Here is a 12,594-nt window from a genome sequence, read left to right on the forward strand (position 1 = left end):
TACTATTATTATCCTTCTTTCATATTGAGCAAATGGAGACATGGAGAGTTAGTTTGCACAGGGCGTCACTATTGATAAGTGGACTAAAGTCTGGCTTTGTCCAAGCATGAAGTCTGTGTTCTTAACTACTTACTATGCAGTTGGGACAGCAGTTGCAGGGACCTATAATGTCTGTTCTCTGCTCAGTCTTCTTTTTGCCTGTATATTTATGGAGTTATTTTATCACTTATACCTTAAGGGAATTGTACTAAAACTCTCCAAGTTCATTTAACAAAACTTGTTTTTGACTGTATATTATGTACTAGGAACTGTTCAAGTCTCTGAATGAACAGCCAGAACATCCATTTATCCTTAGGAAGCTTATTCTGTGGGGGAGTGGAAGTGAGGGAGGAGAATACCAGAAAGCAGTTGTACCCTTAAATAAGTGGTGAAAAGTTCTTTAGAGATAAATGGAACGAGAAGGCTAGAAAGTTCCGGTGGTCATATTGGGGGGTTATTTTTATACAGAGTGGTCAGGGAGCACCTGAAAGAAGTAAGAAATAAGCAATACATATATCAGGGAAGAGAAGGTATTATGCTAGGTTCCAGAAAGTTGATGTTTAGAGAATCTCTACTATATGAAATATTTTCATATTTCACTTTGGAATGCATTATATGATTTTTTTCTTTTAAAAATTGAAGTGTAGTTATATACAGTACTATATTAGTTTCAGATATGCAGCACAGTGAGTTATATATATATTTATATGTATATATTTTTTCAGATTCTCTCCCCTTACTGTTTATTATAAAATGTTGCATATAGTTCCCATGCTATACAGTAGGTCCTTGTTGGTTATCTGTTTTATATATAGTGGTGTGTTTATGTTCACCTCAAATTCCTAATTTATCCCTCTCTGTTCTCTTTCTGCCTTGGTAACCATAGTTTGTTTTCTGTGTCTGTGGGTCTATTTAAGTTCATTTGTGTCTTTTTCTTTAGATTACACATATCAGTAATATCATAGGATATTTGTCTTTCTCTGTTTAATTCACTTAGTATGATAATCTCTAGATCCATCCCTGTTACTGCAAATGGCATTATTTCACTCTTTTTAGATGACTGAGTAATATTCCATTGTATATATGTGCCACATCTTCTTTATCTGTTCCTCTGTTGATGGACATTTAGGTTGCTTCCATGTCTTGGTATTGTAAATAGTGCTGCAATGAACATTGGGGTGTGCATGTAAATTTTCATAATTGATTTTCTCCAGATACATGCCCAGGAGTTGAATTGCGTGTAAAAAATTTCCTTGTTTGTTTTGCAGTATTCATGTTTTCAGAATTAAGCCTGAATATTAATATTTAAGTATTAAGATGGATACTCCCTGCATATTTATTGACAGCAGTAAAGGGAAATGACTTGGAAGCATGGGGAAGCTACCTTGGGATTCATAGAGTCAGTGGGTGACCAATCTATCAGCAAATGATTTAGGGTTTATTATGTACTCATAATGAAACCTTGTAATGTTTTTTTACCAAGGTAGTAAATGCTATTGGTGTATGAGTTTTAACACTGAAATAAGTTTTTTTCCTCTAAATTTTAGGACTGAAATAGTAATTAAAGCAGGAACTCGTAACATTTTAACATTGAAGCTTTAGAACTTTCAGGACCTATTGATCTTATGCTGATAGTTGTATGAAGCACATGGTGTTTTGTATTGGTATTTGTATGAAATTTTATAACATCATACACAGGTTAATGCAATTGATGAGTTTATGAATGAAGGAAATTTCAGCAGATTTTTTGTTGACTTCTGAGATTAAAAAGATGGAATAGGTATAGGATAGATTATAATTTCTCCACAACTACAAGTCAAGCCTTTCGATGAGTAAATTGTGAGAATGATGACTGAGGAGTTAAACTCAAAAAAAAAACTCCTTTGGAGGGAGAGGAGGGGACTGTTCAAAAACTGTAGGATAAAGAGATTTTCTGTGAGAACTGTAAAAGTCAGTAAAGATTTGATATCTGCTATGCTAATAATATGAAAGCTATACATTTATATAGTGCTTTACCGTTTATAACATTTATGCATATGCAAGCTGTAAATGGAGTCTCAGAGAGATAGTTGAGTCAGAGAAAGCTGCTCAGCACATTTCTGTGGATTGGCTGTGCAACTAGTCTGCTGGTTTTGCCTGGGTTCAGTCATGTGACTGTAGTCCAACTGGTGAGTTGGCAGAAGCTAGAGGGTTTAAGATGGTTTTGACATAAACAGAGGGAGGACTAGGATCTCTCACCATGTGGTCTCTCATCATTTCACAGTCTATGACCAAATCTTAGCATGGCAGTTGGGTTCCAAGAGAGTAAAAGTAGAAATCATGACGTCTCACAGTGCCTACACTCTTGACCTTCTACAGTGTATCTTCTGCAATCTTCCCTTGGCTAGGACAAGTTACAAAACCAGCCCAAATTCAAAGGACTGGAAACTGACTCCATCCTTCTGAGGGGAGGATCAACAATGGCCTATTGCAATGGGGCATGGACACAGGGGAGCATTGTTAATTGGGGCCATTATAACATCTCTATCCTTCCAGATTATGCTTTATCATGGGCATATTTTTTGGTACCCATATCCCTTCTGTTATATTGTGAGTTCTTGAAAGTAGGATTTTATTCATCTTTTATTTCCCTTTGCAACCATCACAGACCTCGAACACTGTCGTTAGTGCTGAGTTTCTCGTGGATGATGAGATGAGACAAGTAAAAGGAGAGTGGGAAAAAACTAAAATTGAAAATCTGTCTTTGTCATGATAGGGTGAAAAAGATCCCAAGGTGTTTAAAATGATAATTTCCATAGCAAGCAAAAGCAAATCACAGCTATTGATAAGCCATTTAGAATATCCTAATAATCACAGCATTTTGTAGCAAAATAGGTAAGGGCAATGCAATCCTTAATTTTATAGATGAGAAGAGTTAAACTGTTTTTAAGTAATTAGATCTTACATAAATACAACTCTTTTGATTTGAAATTCTAGTTTTTCTTCAAATTTTATAGAATTACATTTTTAGATAATTGGAGAGCAGGTGGATAACTTTGGGATTTTAAATTTACAGAAAAAACATTCTGGTGGCTAGTACCATGCTTTTTGTGTTTATATTTTTCTGTGTAGATGAAAGATTTTAGAACAATGCTTGAGGTGCTTAAAATAAACGTTCATTTATTCCAAGTCCTTTGTATTTCTAAGCGCTTAGATTTCAAGAGACAAAGTATGTTGCAGAGCAGCTCTGCCAAAAGCTTAGTCCAAGTTCTTTAGTCTTTTCTAGAAACTGCAGCCAATGTTTTGCCTATCTGCTATTAACACATTACCCTTTTCTTGCCATCTGATATCTGGCATGTTTTGTAAACAAGCTGAAAACTCTAGGCTGGATCCCGGCTACGTTTTAGGTTTTATAATTATATCTTCCTGCAATATTCTTCCCACTCAGACATCTAATAAACAGTTTAACTAATGCAAGATTCACCCTTTCTCCTTGTCTCTAAAATACAGAAATTGAAAATGCAATTCAGAGAAAAACGTCTTCTGTATTCACTCCTATTATGAGTTTGGTGACCAGTAAGGAACCAGGTTATGAGGGAGGGAGTTCAACAGAATCGATCCCTTCCCTGGAGGATCATCTGGCATCGGACAGCTGGACAGTCTTTGGGTGTCTGCAAGCTCTGGAATTCTGTGATTCTAAGTGTGTGATCCACGTGGTTCACAGTATTGCTGTTTAGTTCTTGCAATGCATTATATTATAGATTTTTTAAAAAATTTATATTTATTTGGCTGCACCAGGTCTTAGTTGCAGCATGCTGGATCTTTGATCATCATTGTGGCATGTAGGATCTTTTTTTTTCCTTTTTTTTTTTAAGTTGCAGCATATGGGATCTAGTTCTCTGACCAGGGATCAATCCTGGGCACCCTGCATTGGGAGTGCACAGTCTTAGCCACTGGACCACCAGGGAAGTCACTATTAGAAGTTTTTTGTTTTTATATAATTCAACATATCGGGCAATAAAATCACTTTGACACTATTTATATTCATCTTTACTCTGAAGTAAGACTTAATGTAACCTTTTAAATAAAAACACTGAATTATTCCAATTCAGGAAAAATATAAATGAAACACTGATCTTAGAGGGCAAGACATCAATTTAGTTTGAATTATTGAGTTAAATTCTCCACAATCCCATGGCTCTCTGTGAATACCATTAATTCACATCCATTGTATGATGCCTCAGCACTGAGGCCAAGGCTGTATCTAATTCATTCTTGTCTTTGATATTTACCACGACAGTATATTACAGGTTTTCCTTCTTTCTATATTTTTTATTAGTCTTGGTATCAATTATGAACTTACGAAGGCTTGGTAAGATAGTTGGAAATTCATTAAAAATACATAATTAGATTGAAATTCTGCACCCATCTCTGATGTTCATTTTAAGTCTGAACCTCTGAGTAGAGTGGCTCCTGCTGATCCATCTGGCAGTCTTTGTAGAGGAAGATCTCCTTTCACAGCTGAAGTCCTTTGCTTTTCTGAAGCCATGTTAATAGCATCCATCATTTGGCATCCACAGCTCTAAACTCATCAGTTCATAGCTCTGGGAACTTACATACCCATGAGGACTAATCTCTCTGAACTCTCACAGTGTCTCCATTATAAAATTGAGACAGTAATACCTCCTTACAGGATTGTGATTGCATATGTATCATGCCTGGTGGAATGCTTGGCATATAGAAAGTGCTCAGTTAATGGTCATAGTGAAGATAGTATTTTTCAAAACTTACTCCTGTCTTCAATTTGGTGGTTAAATCTTTGGGAAAAAATGGAATCTGTGGAATATCTTTGAGCTGAGAAATACTTGGAGTGTGAAAACATTCCACTTTCTCTTTGGTCATTTACAGTGTGACTGTAAGTATTGAAATCTCAGTCCATTAGACACATCTTTGATGAAAATTAAGCAACCAAAAGATAACCCAGATCAAACACGTGGTTTTGTAGTTATTTTCCCACTGCTACCCCTAAAATAACTACACTGAAGTACAATGATTTGGAGCCTTCCAGTATTTTTCTTGTGTTGTGGAAGGCTGCTAAGGGCCTATGAAACTCCTGTAGTTTTACTGAAATCATGTTTAAACCTAAGTTCTCAGGTCTTTTGTTTACTAGCTGTTTGGTCCTAAGCAAGTCATTCAGCTCATCTGCAGAATGAGTACTAGGCACACTTCTTTATCTCACAGGTTTAAGATTGAATGAGACATTTCATGGGGAATGACTCTGTCATTGGGATTGCTGTTAAGCTGTAATCATTCTAAAGACCAATTGGGGTGAAATGGGACTCCATTTAATGGAATACTTCAGAAACACCTTTCTCATGTGAAACAAGACTGACTACAGGTCACTGGATTCTTACATAGATACTTAATCTCATAGCGCTGAATTCTCAATGGGCCATCAACTTTAACAATTCTAGCCTCTCTCAATCACTAACCTGGCTCATTCTCGTAGGTTGTATGTATCTACCATATTTTGCTTATGATGGTTGGACTCAGGGGGAACTTGTCACTTCCTGGGTCGCCTTTGGTATCTGCCTCTCTGCAGAGAAATTGGCCACTTGATAAAATTATTAGAAAACATTTTGCTCCTGCCGAAAAAGTCCCAAGTTTACAAAAGACACATGTGATTTGGTAGCTAGTCTGCCTAGTTCTGGAGTGCAGACTTATGGAGCCCATTTTTTCTGTACACCATATTTTCACCCTAGGCTTTATCAGCAATAAGGCTGCTATTTTTATCTTCAACTGTCTGGCTTATTTGTTTCTCAAAATGTTAAGAATTTAACTGGGAAAGAGAAGCGTTGTTTATTACTCTACTGAAAATTAAGGGCTGACTTACCCAAGACTGACTCCTCACATGGTGGCCTCTGAAAAACTCCATACAAACTAGCTACAGCTGAGAGTTTAAGACAAAGCAACATAGGACAGAAATCTGTGTGGCAGTTTAGTTGGACTGATGTTCCCACAGCCAGGGATGGACTTCTTAGGTGGCTCAGTGGTAAAGAATCTGACTGCCAGACTGGGCTTCAATCCTTCGGTCAGGAAGATACCCTGGAAAAGGAAATGGCAACCCACTCCAGTATTCTTGCCTGGATAATCCCATGGACAGAGGAGCCTGGCAAGCTATATAGTTTATGGGGTTGCAAAGAGGCAGACACGACTGAGCGTGCAACACTCACACATTTCAACCAAGGATACCAAGGTGGCAGACCTGGGCTGCCTACTGAGGTTCTGCCATGTTATACAGCTGTGACCCCCCCAGATCTGACCAACCTCTTGGTTTTGATAACTGATGATTGCTGGTGTTATGACGTCAGGGTGGAGTCAAGGTTCTGCCCCATCATAGCTGGGGTCACAAGTTTTGGACCCCATATCAATGTGTGTTTGTGTGCCTATGTGTGTGTGTGCATGCACATACGCCTTGCTAGGTCATTCATCTTTGGTTGCTGTCACCTCTAAACTTCAGCATTGTCTGCTCAAAAACAATGATTATAATTTATCTAGAGCTGTCTGGTTGACAAATTTCATACCGATTATCTCATTTGGCCATCACAATAACCTTGAAGACATAGATATCCCTTCAGTCAGGCAGTTCAGTCACTTAGTTGTGTCCGACTCTTTGTGACCCCATGGACTGCAGCATGCCAGACTTCCCTGTCCGTCACCAGCTCCTGGAGCTTGCTCAAATTCATGACCATGGAGTCGGTGATGCCATCCAACCATCTCATCCTCTGTCATCCCCTTCTCCTCCTGCCTTCAATCTTTCCCAACATCAGGGCCTTTTCTAGTGAGTCAGCTCTTCACATCATGTGGCCAAAGTATTGGAGTTTCAGCTTCAACATAAATCCTTCATATGAACACCCAGGACTGATCTTTAGGATGGATTGGTTGGATCTCCTTGCAGTCCAAGGGACGCTCAAGAGTCTTCTCCAAAAGCAGCAATTGTTTGGCGCTCAGGTTTCTTTATGATGCAACTCTCACATCCATACGTGACTACTGGAAAAACCATAGTTTTGACTAGATGGACCTTTGTTGCCAAAGTAATGTCTCTGCTTCTTAATATGCTGTCTAGGTTGGTCATAACTTTCCTTCCAAGGAGCAAGCGTCTTTTAATTTCATGGCTGCAGTCACCATCTGCAGTGATTTTTGGGACCCAATAAAATGAAGTCCGTCACTGTTTCCATTGTTTCCCCATCTATTTATCTTGAAGTGATGTGACTGGATGCCATGATCTTTGTTTTTTGAATGTTGAGTTTTAAGCTAGGTTTTTCACTCTCCTCCTTCATCAAGAGGCTGTTTAGTTCCTCTTCACTTTCTGCCATAAGGGTGGTATCATCTGCATATCTGAGATATCCCTTACCCCATTTCATAAGCAAGGAACTTGAATTCTCACAACTTCAAGGTCACATACAATGAATGACAGAGGTGGTTCTCTGGTACCCACGTCTTTGGCCTCTAAATCCTGTGCTCTTTGCTTTATAACCCTTTCTAGAAGTCGGTAGTTTTATAAACATCTACTGAGTCATGTCGAAAAGCCTGATTCCCTTGTTGCTATGGGAATAGTTGAATGCTTTGTTTTCCAAAAGCCTTTCTCTTTATCCCAGATAGCAGTTCCAGTAATGGATTTTGCTTTAAATAAAATAAAAAATAGCCCATCTCTGTTCTCTAGACCTTATTTTTCAGCTAATTTTTCAAAGTTGCACAAGAGCTAAAGAAAAGAGAATAGATAGTGAAATCTCTCACACCCAGATGCTGCTGAAGTGGTACTGCAGGTGAAAAAGAAAAGAATACCAGATCGGGATGCATGTGTTCAGAGCCTACAGGGAAGATTAGATGATAGCCAAGGAAAGGTGGAAACATCAGATGAAAGGAGGTGTTAGGTAAGAGAGAAGAACGCACACCCAACTTTTTAAATTGTGTCTCTGCACATTGGTAAATCACATTGTTACACCTATTGCTTCGTCCCAGCGAAAGTTCTGGACGTGCAGGGCAGTCAGGCCACTTTCAGTCCTGAAGGGATCAGGAGGAGTTAGAGCCGTGATAATGCCTGATTGGTAGAAGTGGGGTCAAGCAAGGAGGGTAATCCAATGGATAGAGGCAAAGTTAGGAGAAAAGCTTAGAGCCTCAAAGGACCGTGAAGATGCAGGAGTGTTGTAATGAGAACTTCAAAGAGGGTAAGACTTGATCTCTTCTAATGAGCTTGCAACCAAACATGGCACACAAGGCCTGACAAATAAATTTTCTACCCAGAAGTGTCTAGAGACACGATAGTTTAGAAAACAGATGAGCAATGAAAATATAACTCAGGAATCAGAACTGTTCCTGGAGCAGGGGAGAAATTCATAATATAGGCCCAGAATATAGCAGTTCAGAATTGCTGTGGGCCAGCAATTACCATGTGCTGCCATTCCTTTCTGTGTTGAATGGGAATGTCTATTATGATTACCCTATCACTTACTTACCAGTATGTGGGAAAAACCTGTTTGTCTCTTAAGTTCACAGGTTTTCAGGTCTAGAGGAAAATACACCTGAGGGAGTCTCACCTACACTTGACCCTGTATTAGATAAAAGACCCTAGAGCCTGAGACTGGTGCTGTCATAGGATGCAACTCCTAGAGGTCCTAGAATATGGGAGGATTGTGAGCCATCCAGAATCAGAGAGCAAAGTATTGCAGTCTGTTTGATCAGCGGCCACAGGAAACAATGCCTCCTTGCATTCACAGTCTTGTGTGGTCTCCTTGCCATGAATCTAGGCTAGGCTTATGACTAGCTTTAACTAGTGGAATGCGGCAGAAGTGGCAGCATGTCAGGTGCCACCTTGTCGGGTCTATGCTGCCAAATAAGGAGTCTGACAATTGTGTCAGAGGGTATGTGAAGTGACCTGAGAGAAATTCTGCCATCCCAGAGTATCAACTTCCCCCAGCCCCCAGCCAACCCATAGTTCAATTCAGCCAGGGAGTGACCACCATCAAAATCAGCAGAGGGTTTGTCCAACTAAACCCAGTCTGGATTTCAGAATAGTGAGCTAATACAAAGTGAGTTGTTTTAAGCCACTCAACCTGGGGGAGGGTCTGTCTATAAGCAATAGGTATATGAAAATAGGACCAACTTGAAAAGTGGATCGATCCATGAGCATATGACTAAAATAATTATGTAATAACAATACCTCATAAGAATGGAAAGTAAATACCTGGTTTGAGTGAAGTTAATTGACTAAGTTAATGCGGTCACAGTCTGAGCATAAATCACAATTGAAAAGACTGACACTGCAGAGTAAATGGAGGAGGTTCAGGATGCTGACTATATTCAGCATCTTGGGATTTGGTGTAGGATGTGTGTGCATTTTAAAATCAGGAAAAGGGGGGGAATAATCAAGTCCTAGTAGAGCCTAGAGATTTGTTTATGCTTTTTAACCCCAGAAACTTGAGATGGTTTTCCTCCTCTGAGGAAGGAAGGTCCAATTTGTAATCCTGCACAGCTGAGAAAACATATTTCCGTTTTCCCTCCTCAAGTCTCACTTCTTACCTTCCAGCCACGTGAAGAATCGTTGAATGCTTAAGTCTCTCAGTTGTGTCTGACTCTTTGTGACCCCATGGACTATTGCCCGCCAGGCTCCTCTGTCCATGTGATTTCCCAGGCAAGAAAACTGGAGTGGGTTGCCATTTCCTCCTCCAAGGGATCTTACCGACCCAGGGGTTGAACCAGTATTTCTTGCATCTTCTGCATTGGCAGGCAGATTCTTTACCACTGTGCCACCTGGGAAGCTCCTAAGAATCATTGCAGCCCCTCAGATATACTAGGGGCTCTCACATCTCTCTGCCTTATTCATGTTATTCTTCCTGCTTCTGTGCCCTGTCCCCAATTCATCATCAACCTCTATGCTCCACTCACCTTTTAAACCTATAAATTTGGCTTCTTACATATACAAGCAAGTGGGTAAATGAAGAGAAACATAAAGGCTTATATATTCATCTTTCTTTTAAGTGAAGAGGATTTCATGATGTAGAGTACTTGACAATTTGGATTTGTTCTTCACGCTATGCACTGACTCTGGGATTCCTGATTTTTTTCTTCCAGACACAAACCATCTGCTTCATGACCTACCACTGACTGCCTCTTCAACACTATCGCGTGCCACTCTTCCCCTTACTCTTGATGCTCCCGCCACATTGGCCTTCTTTCTGTGTCTCACACTCAGCAGACTTTTCGCCTCAAAGTCTTTGTCATGCTGTTTCCTCTGGGGAAAATGCCTCTTCGATGTGCTTACAGGACTGGACCCTTCCCAATATTCATACCTCAGCCCCAAATTCTCAGAAAGTTCTTTCCTGAATTCTCAATCTAATCTTCTCTCTTGTCCTGCCACAAATCCATCTATCATGGGAGGTTTTGGAGTTTTTTGTTTTGTTTTGCTTTTACCTTAATTAAAAATAGCTTATTGCTAAAAGTCTAACCATCATCTGAGTCTTCAGCTAGTCAGAATCTTTTTGATGGTGGTACACTTCATCCACTTTGTACCCCTGGAAAAAGTACAGGGAAAGCTTCCACTTGGGAAAGAACTGCTTGACAACTGTCCTCTGTGTCCCCAACAGGCTGACCTCTCCCACCCCCATATTTGGTTTTTATCTCTATTATTTATGGTTTGTTTGCTTATGTTTTGCTCCTTCTAGACCATGCATTTCTACTGGAGACATGGAGAAATCCTGCTGAGATGACATATGCATAATATGGGGCAATAATGGCACGGTTACACTTGGCCTGAGATCAGTGGTTTTCAAAGTTCTGGTTGCATCAAAAGTGCTTGTTAGAGAGGTGTACTTTCAATCCCCAATCCACATAGTCTCATTCATTTTGAGGCTGGGAGATCTGCATTTTACAACCCTGGTAACCCTGATGCAATAGGTCAGGTGACTCCATTTTACAAAATACAACCTGGGTTCCTTGAGTCTCCTCTGGCCTCTTACTACTTTGGGCTGATTCCCTCCAGCAAAGGAGGAGCCTAGGATAGTATTTGGTGAAACTCAAATCAGGGGGACACATTTGGGTAAAATGTCCTGTCCTAAAGTCAAAGGCACAGGCTAAAATAATAATTATTTATTGATGTTATTTGTATCTGCTTGCTCTAACATGCTTTTCCACTAACAGTCAAGAACTGGCCATATTTAAAGGTGTGCTGGTTGATTTTTTTTTTTCAAGGCACGCTGTGAATAACTCCTCAAAGCTGGAAAAGTTCATGCATTTGATAATTGAATTGTGAGGAGCTTATCTGTCAGCTGCACGGTGTTTCCGCAGTCTTCCTGTTCTGGGCAATAAATCCATCGTTATTGAAGGCAAGAGCTATTCATTAGTTATGTTCATACAGTCCAGTTGGAAGGCCCAGATTATCCAAATTGACAGTAATTACAACAGCCAGGTTGCACAGTGGTAAAGAATCCACCTGCCAATGCATGAGATGCAGGAAACCCAGGAAATACTGGTTCAATCCCTGGGTGGGGAAGATCCCTGGAGTAGGAAATGGCAAACCTCTCCAGTATTCTTGCCTGGAAGATTCCATGGCCAAAGGAGCCTGGTGGGCTATCATCCATGGGGTCACAAAGAGTTGGACATGACTGAGCATTAAGCATGCACCATTTACCTACCTATTGCTTTGTATCAAGGCTGTGCTCAGAGTTTTATATCCATTTTATTCTTTAATCTTCATTAATACTTTTGAAACAGATTTTATAAATGAGGGAAGTGGGGCTTAAAGAAATTTAAATAACTGGCCCAAGGGACAGAGCAGGGATTAATACAAGGTCTGCTTGACTCTAGGACCTAGGTTTCCATATTACACCACAAGCTTACTCCTTAGAGCAAACCTCTGTAGATTACAGATGGGAGAATGGCCATTTAGTATCAGAGTAGAACTTAGGACCCAGGCCTCCTGACCCTCAGCATAATTTCCTATTCATGACCTTATATATGGGGGAAATGAAAGAGGGAAACTGGGACTATTAATGATTAATTCTAGGAAAAAAGAGAGGAAAAAAATCCTCTGATTGTCCTTTACTTGCTTAGATAATTTGGGAAATTCTTGACTCCTCCAGAAAGTGTGGTTTTACAGAAATACTTACCAAAGTCTAAATTTGCTGTTATACATGGAATTGGAACGGATGATCTGGGCCCTGGCCCAGTTTCCAAAAACTGCTATTCCCTTAACTTTGTGGAAATGCTAAAACCATCACATAATCTTCTCCGTCCATTCTGAAGATTCTCAAAAACCTCTGAAGGCCTTGTTAGACCCATTCAACCATTACAGAGCTTTTCACGGAGAACTGGCAAAGGATAGTAGCTAAGTCACGAGGGGGGTATTTGAGACTGAGGGCAGGCTGGTTTTATGAAAACCCAGCAGCTTTTGTAAATATTAACAGAAGAAGCAGAAAGCAGCACAGGCAGTGCCATGAGCAGCCAAGACTGTGGCTCCATGTGACCAAGACCCACGACATGGCCAAGGAGACCCCAGATCAGCCTCGAGCCCCTCTATTT

Source organism: Odocoileus virginianus, chromosome 15 (assembly GCF_023699985.2).
Source record: "Odocoileus virginianus isolate 20LAN1187 ecotype Illinois chromosome 15, Ovbor_1.2, whole genome shotgun sequence".
Lineage (NCBI taxonomy): Eukaryota > Metazoa > Chordata > Mammalia > Artiodactyla > Cervidae > Odocoileus > Odocoileus virginianus.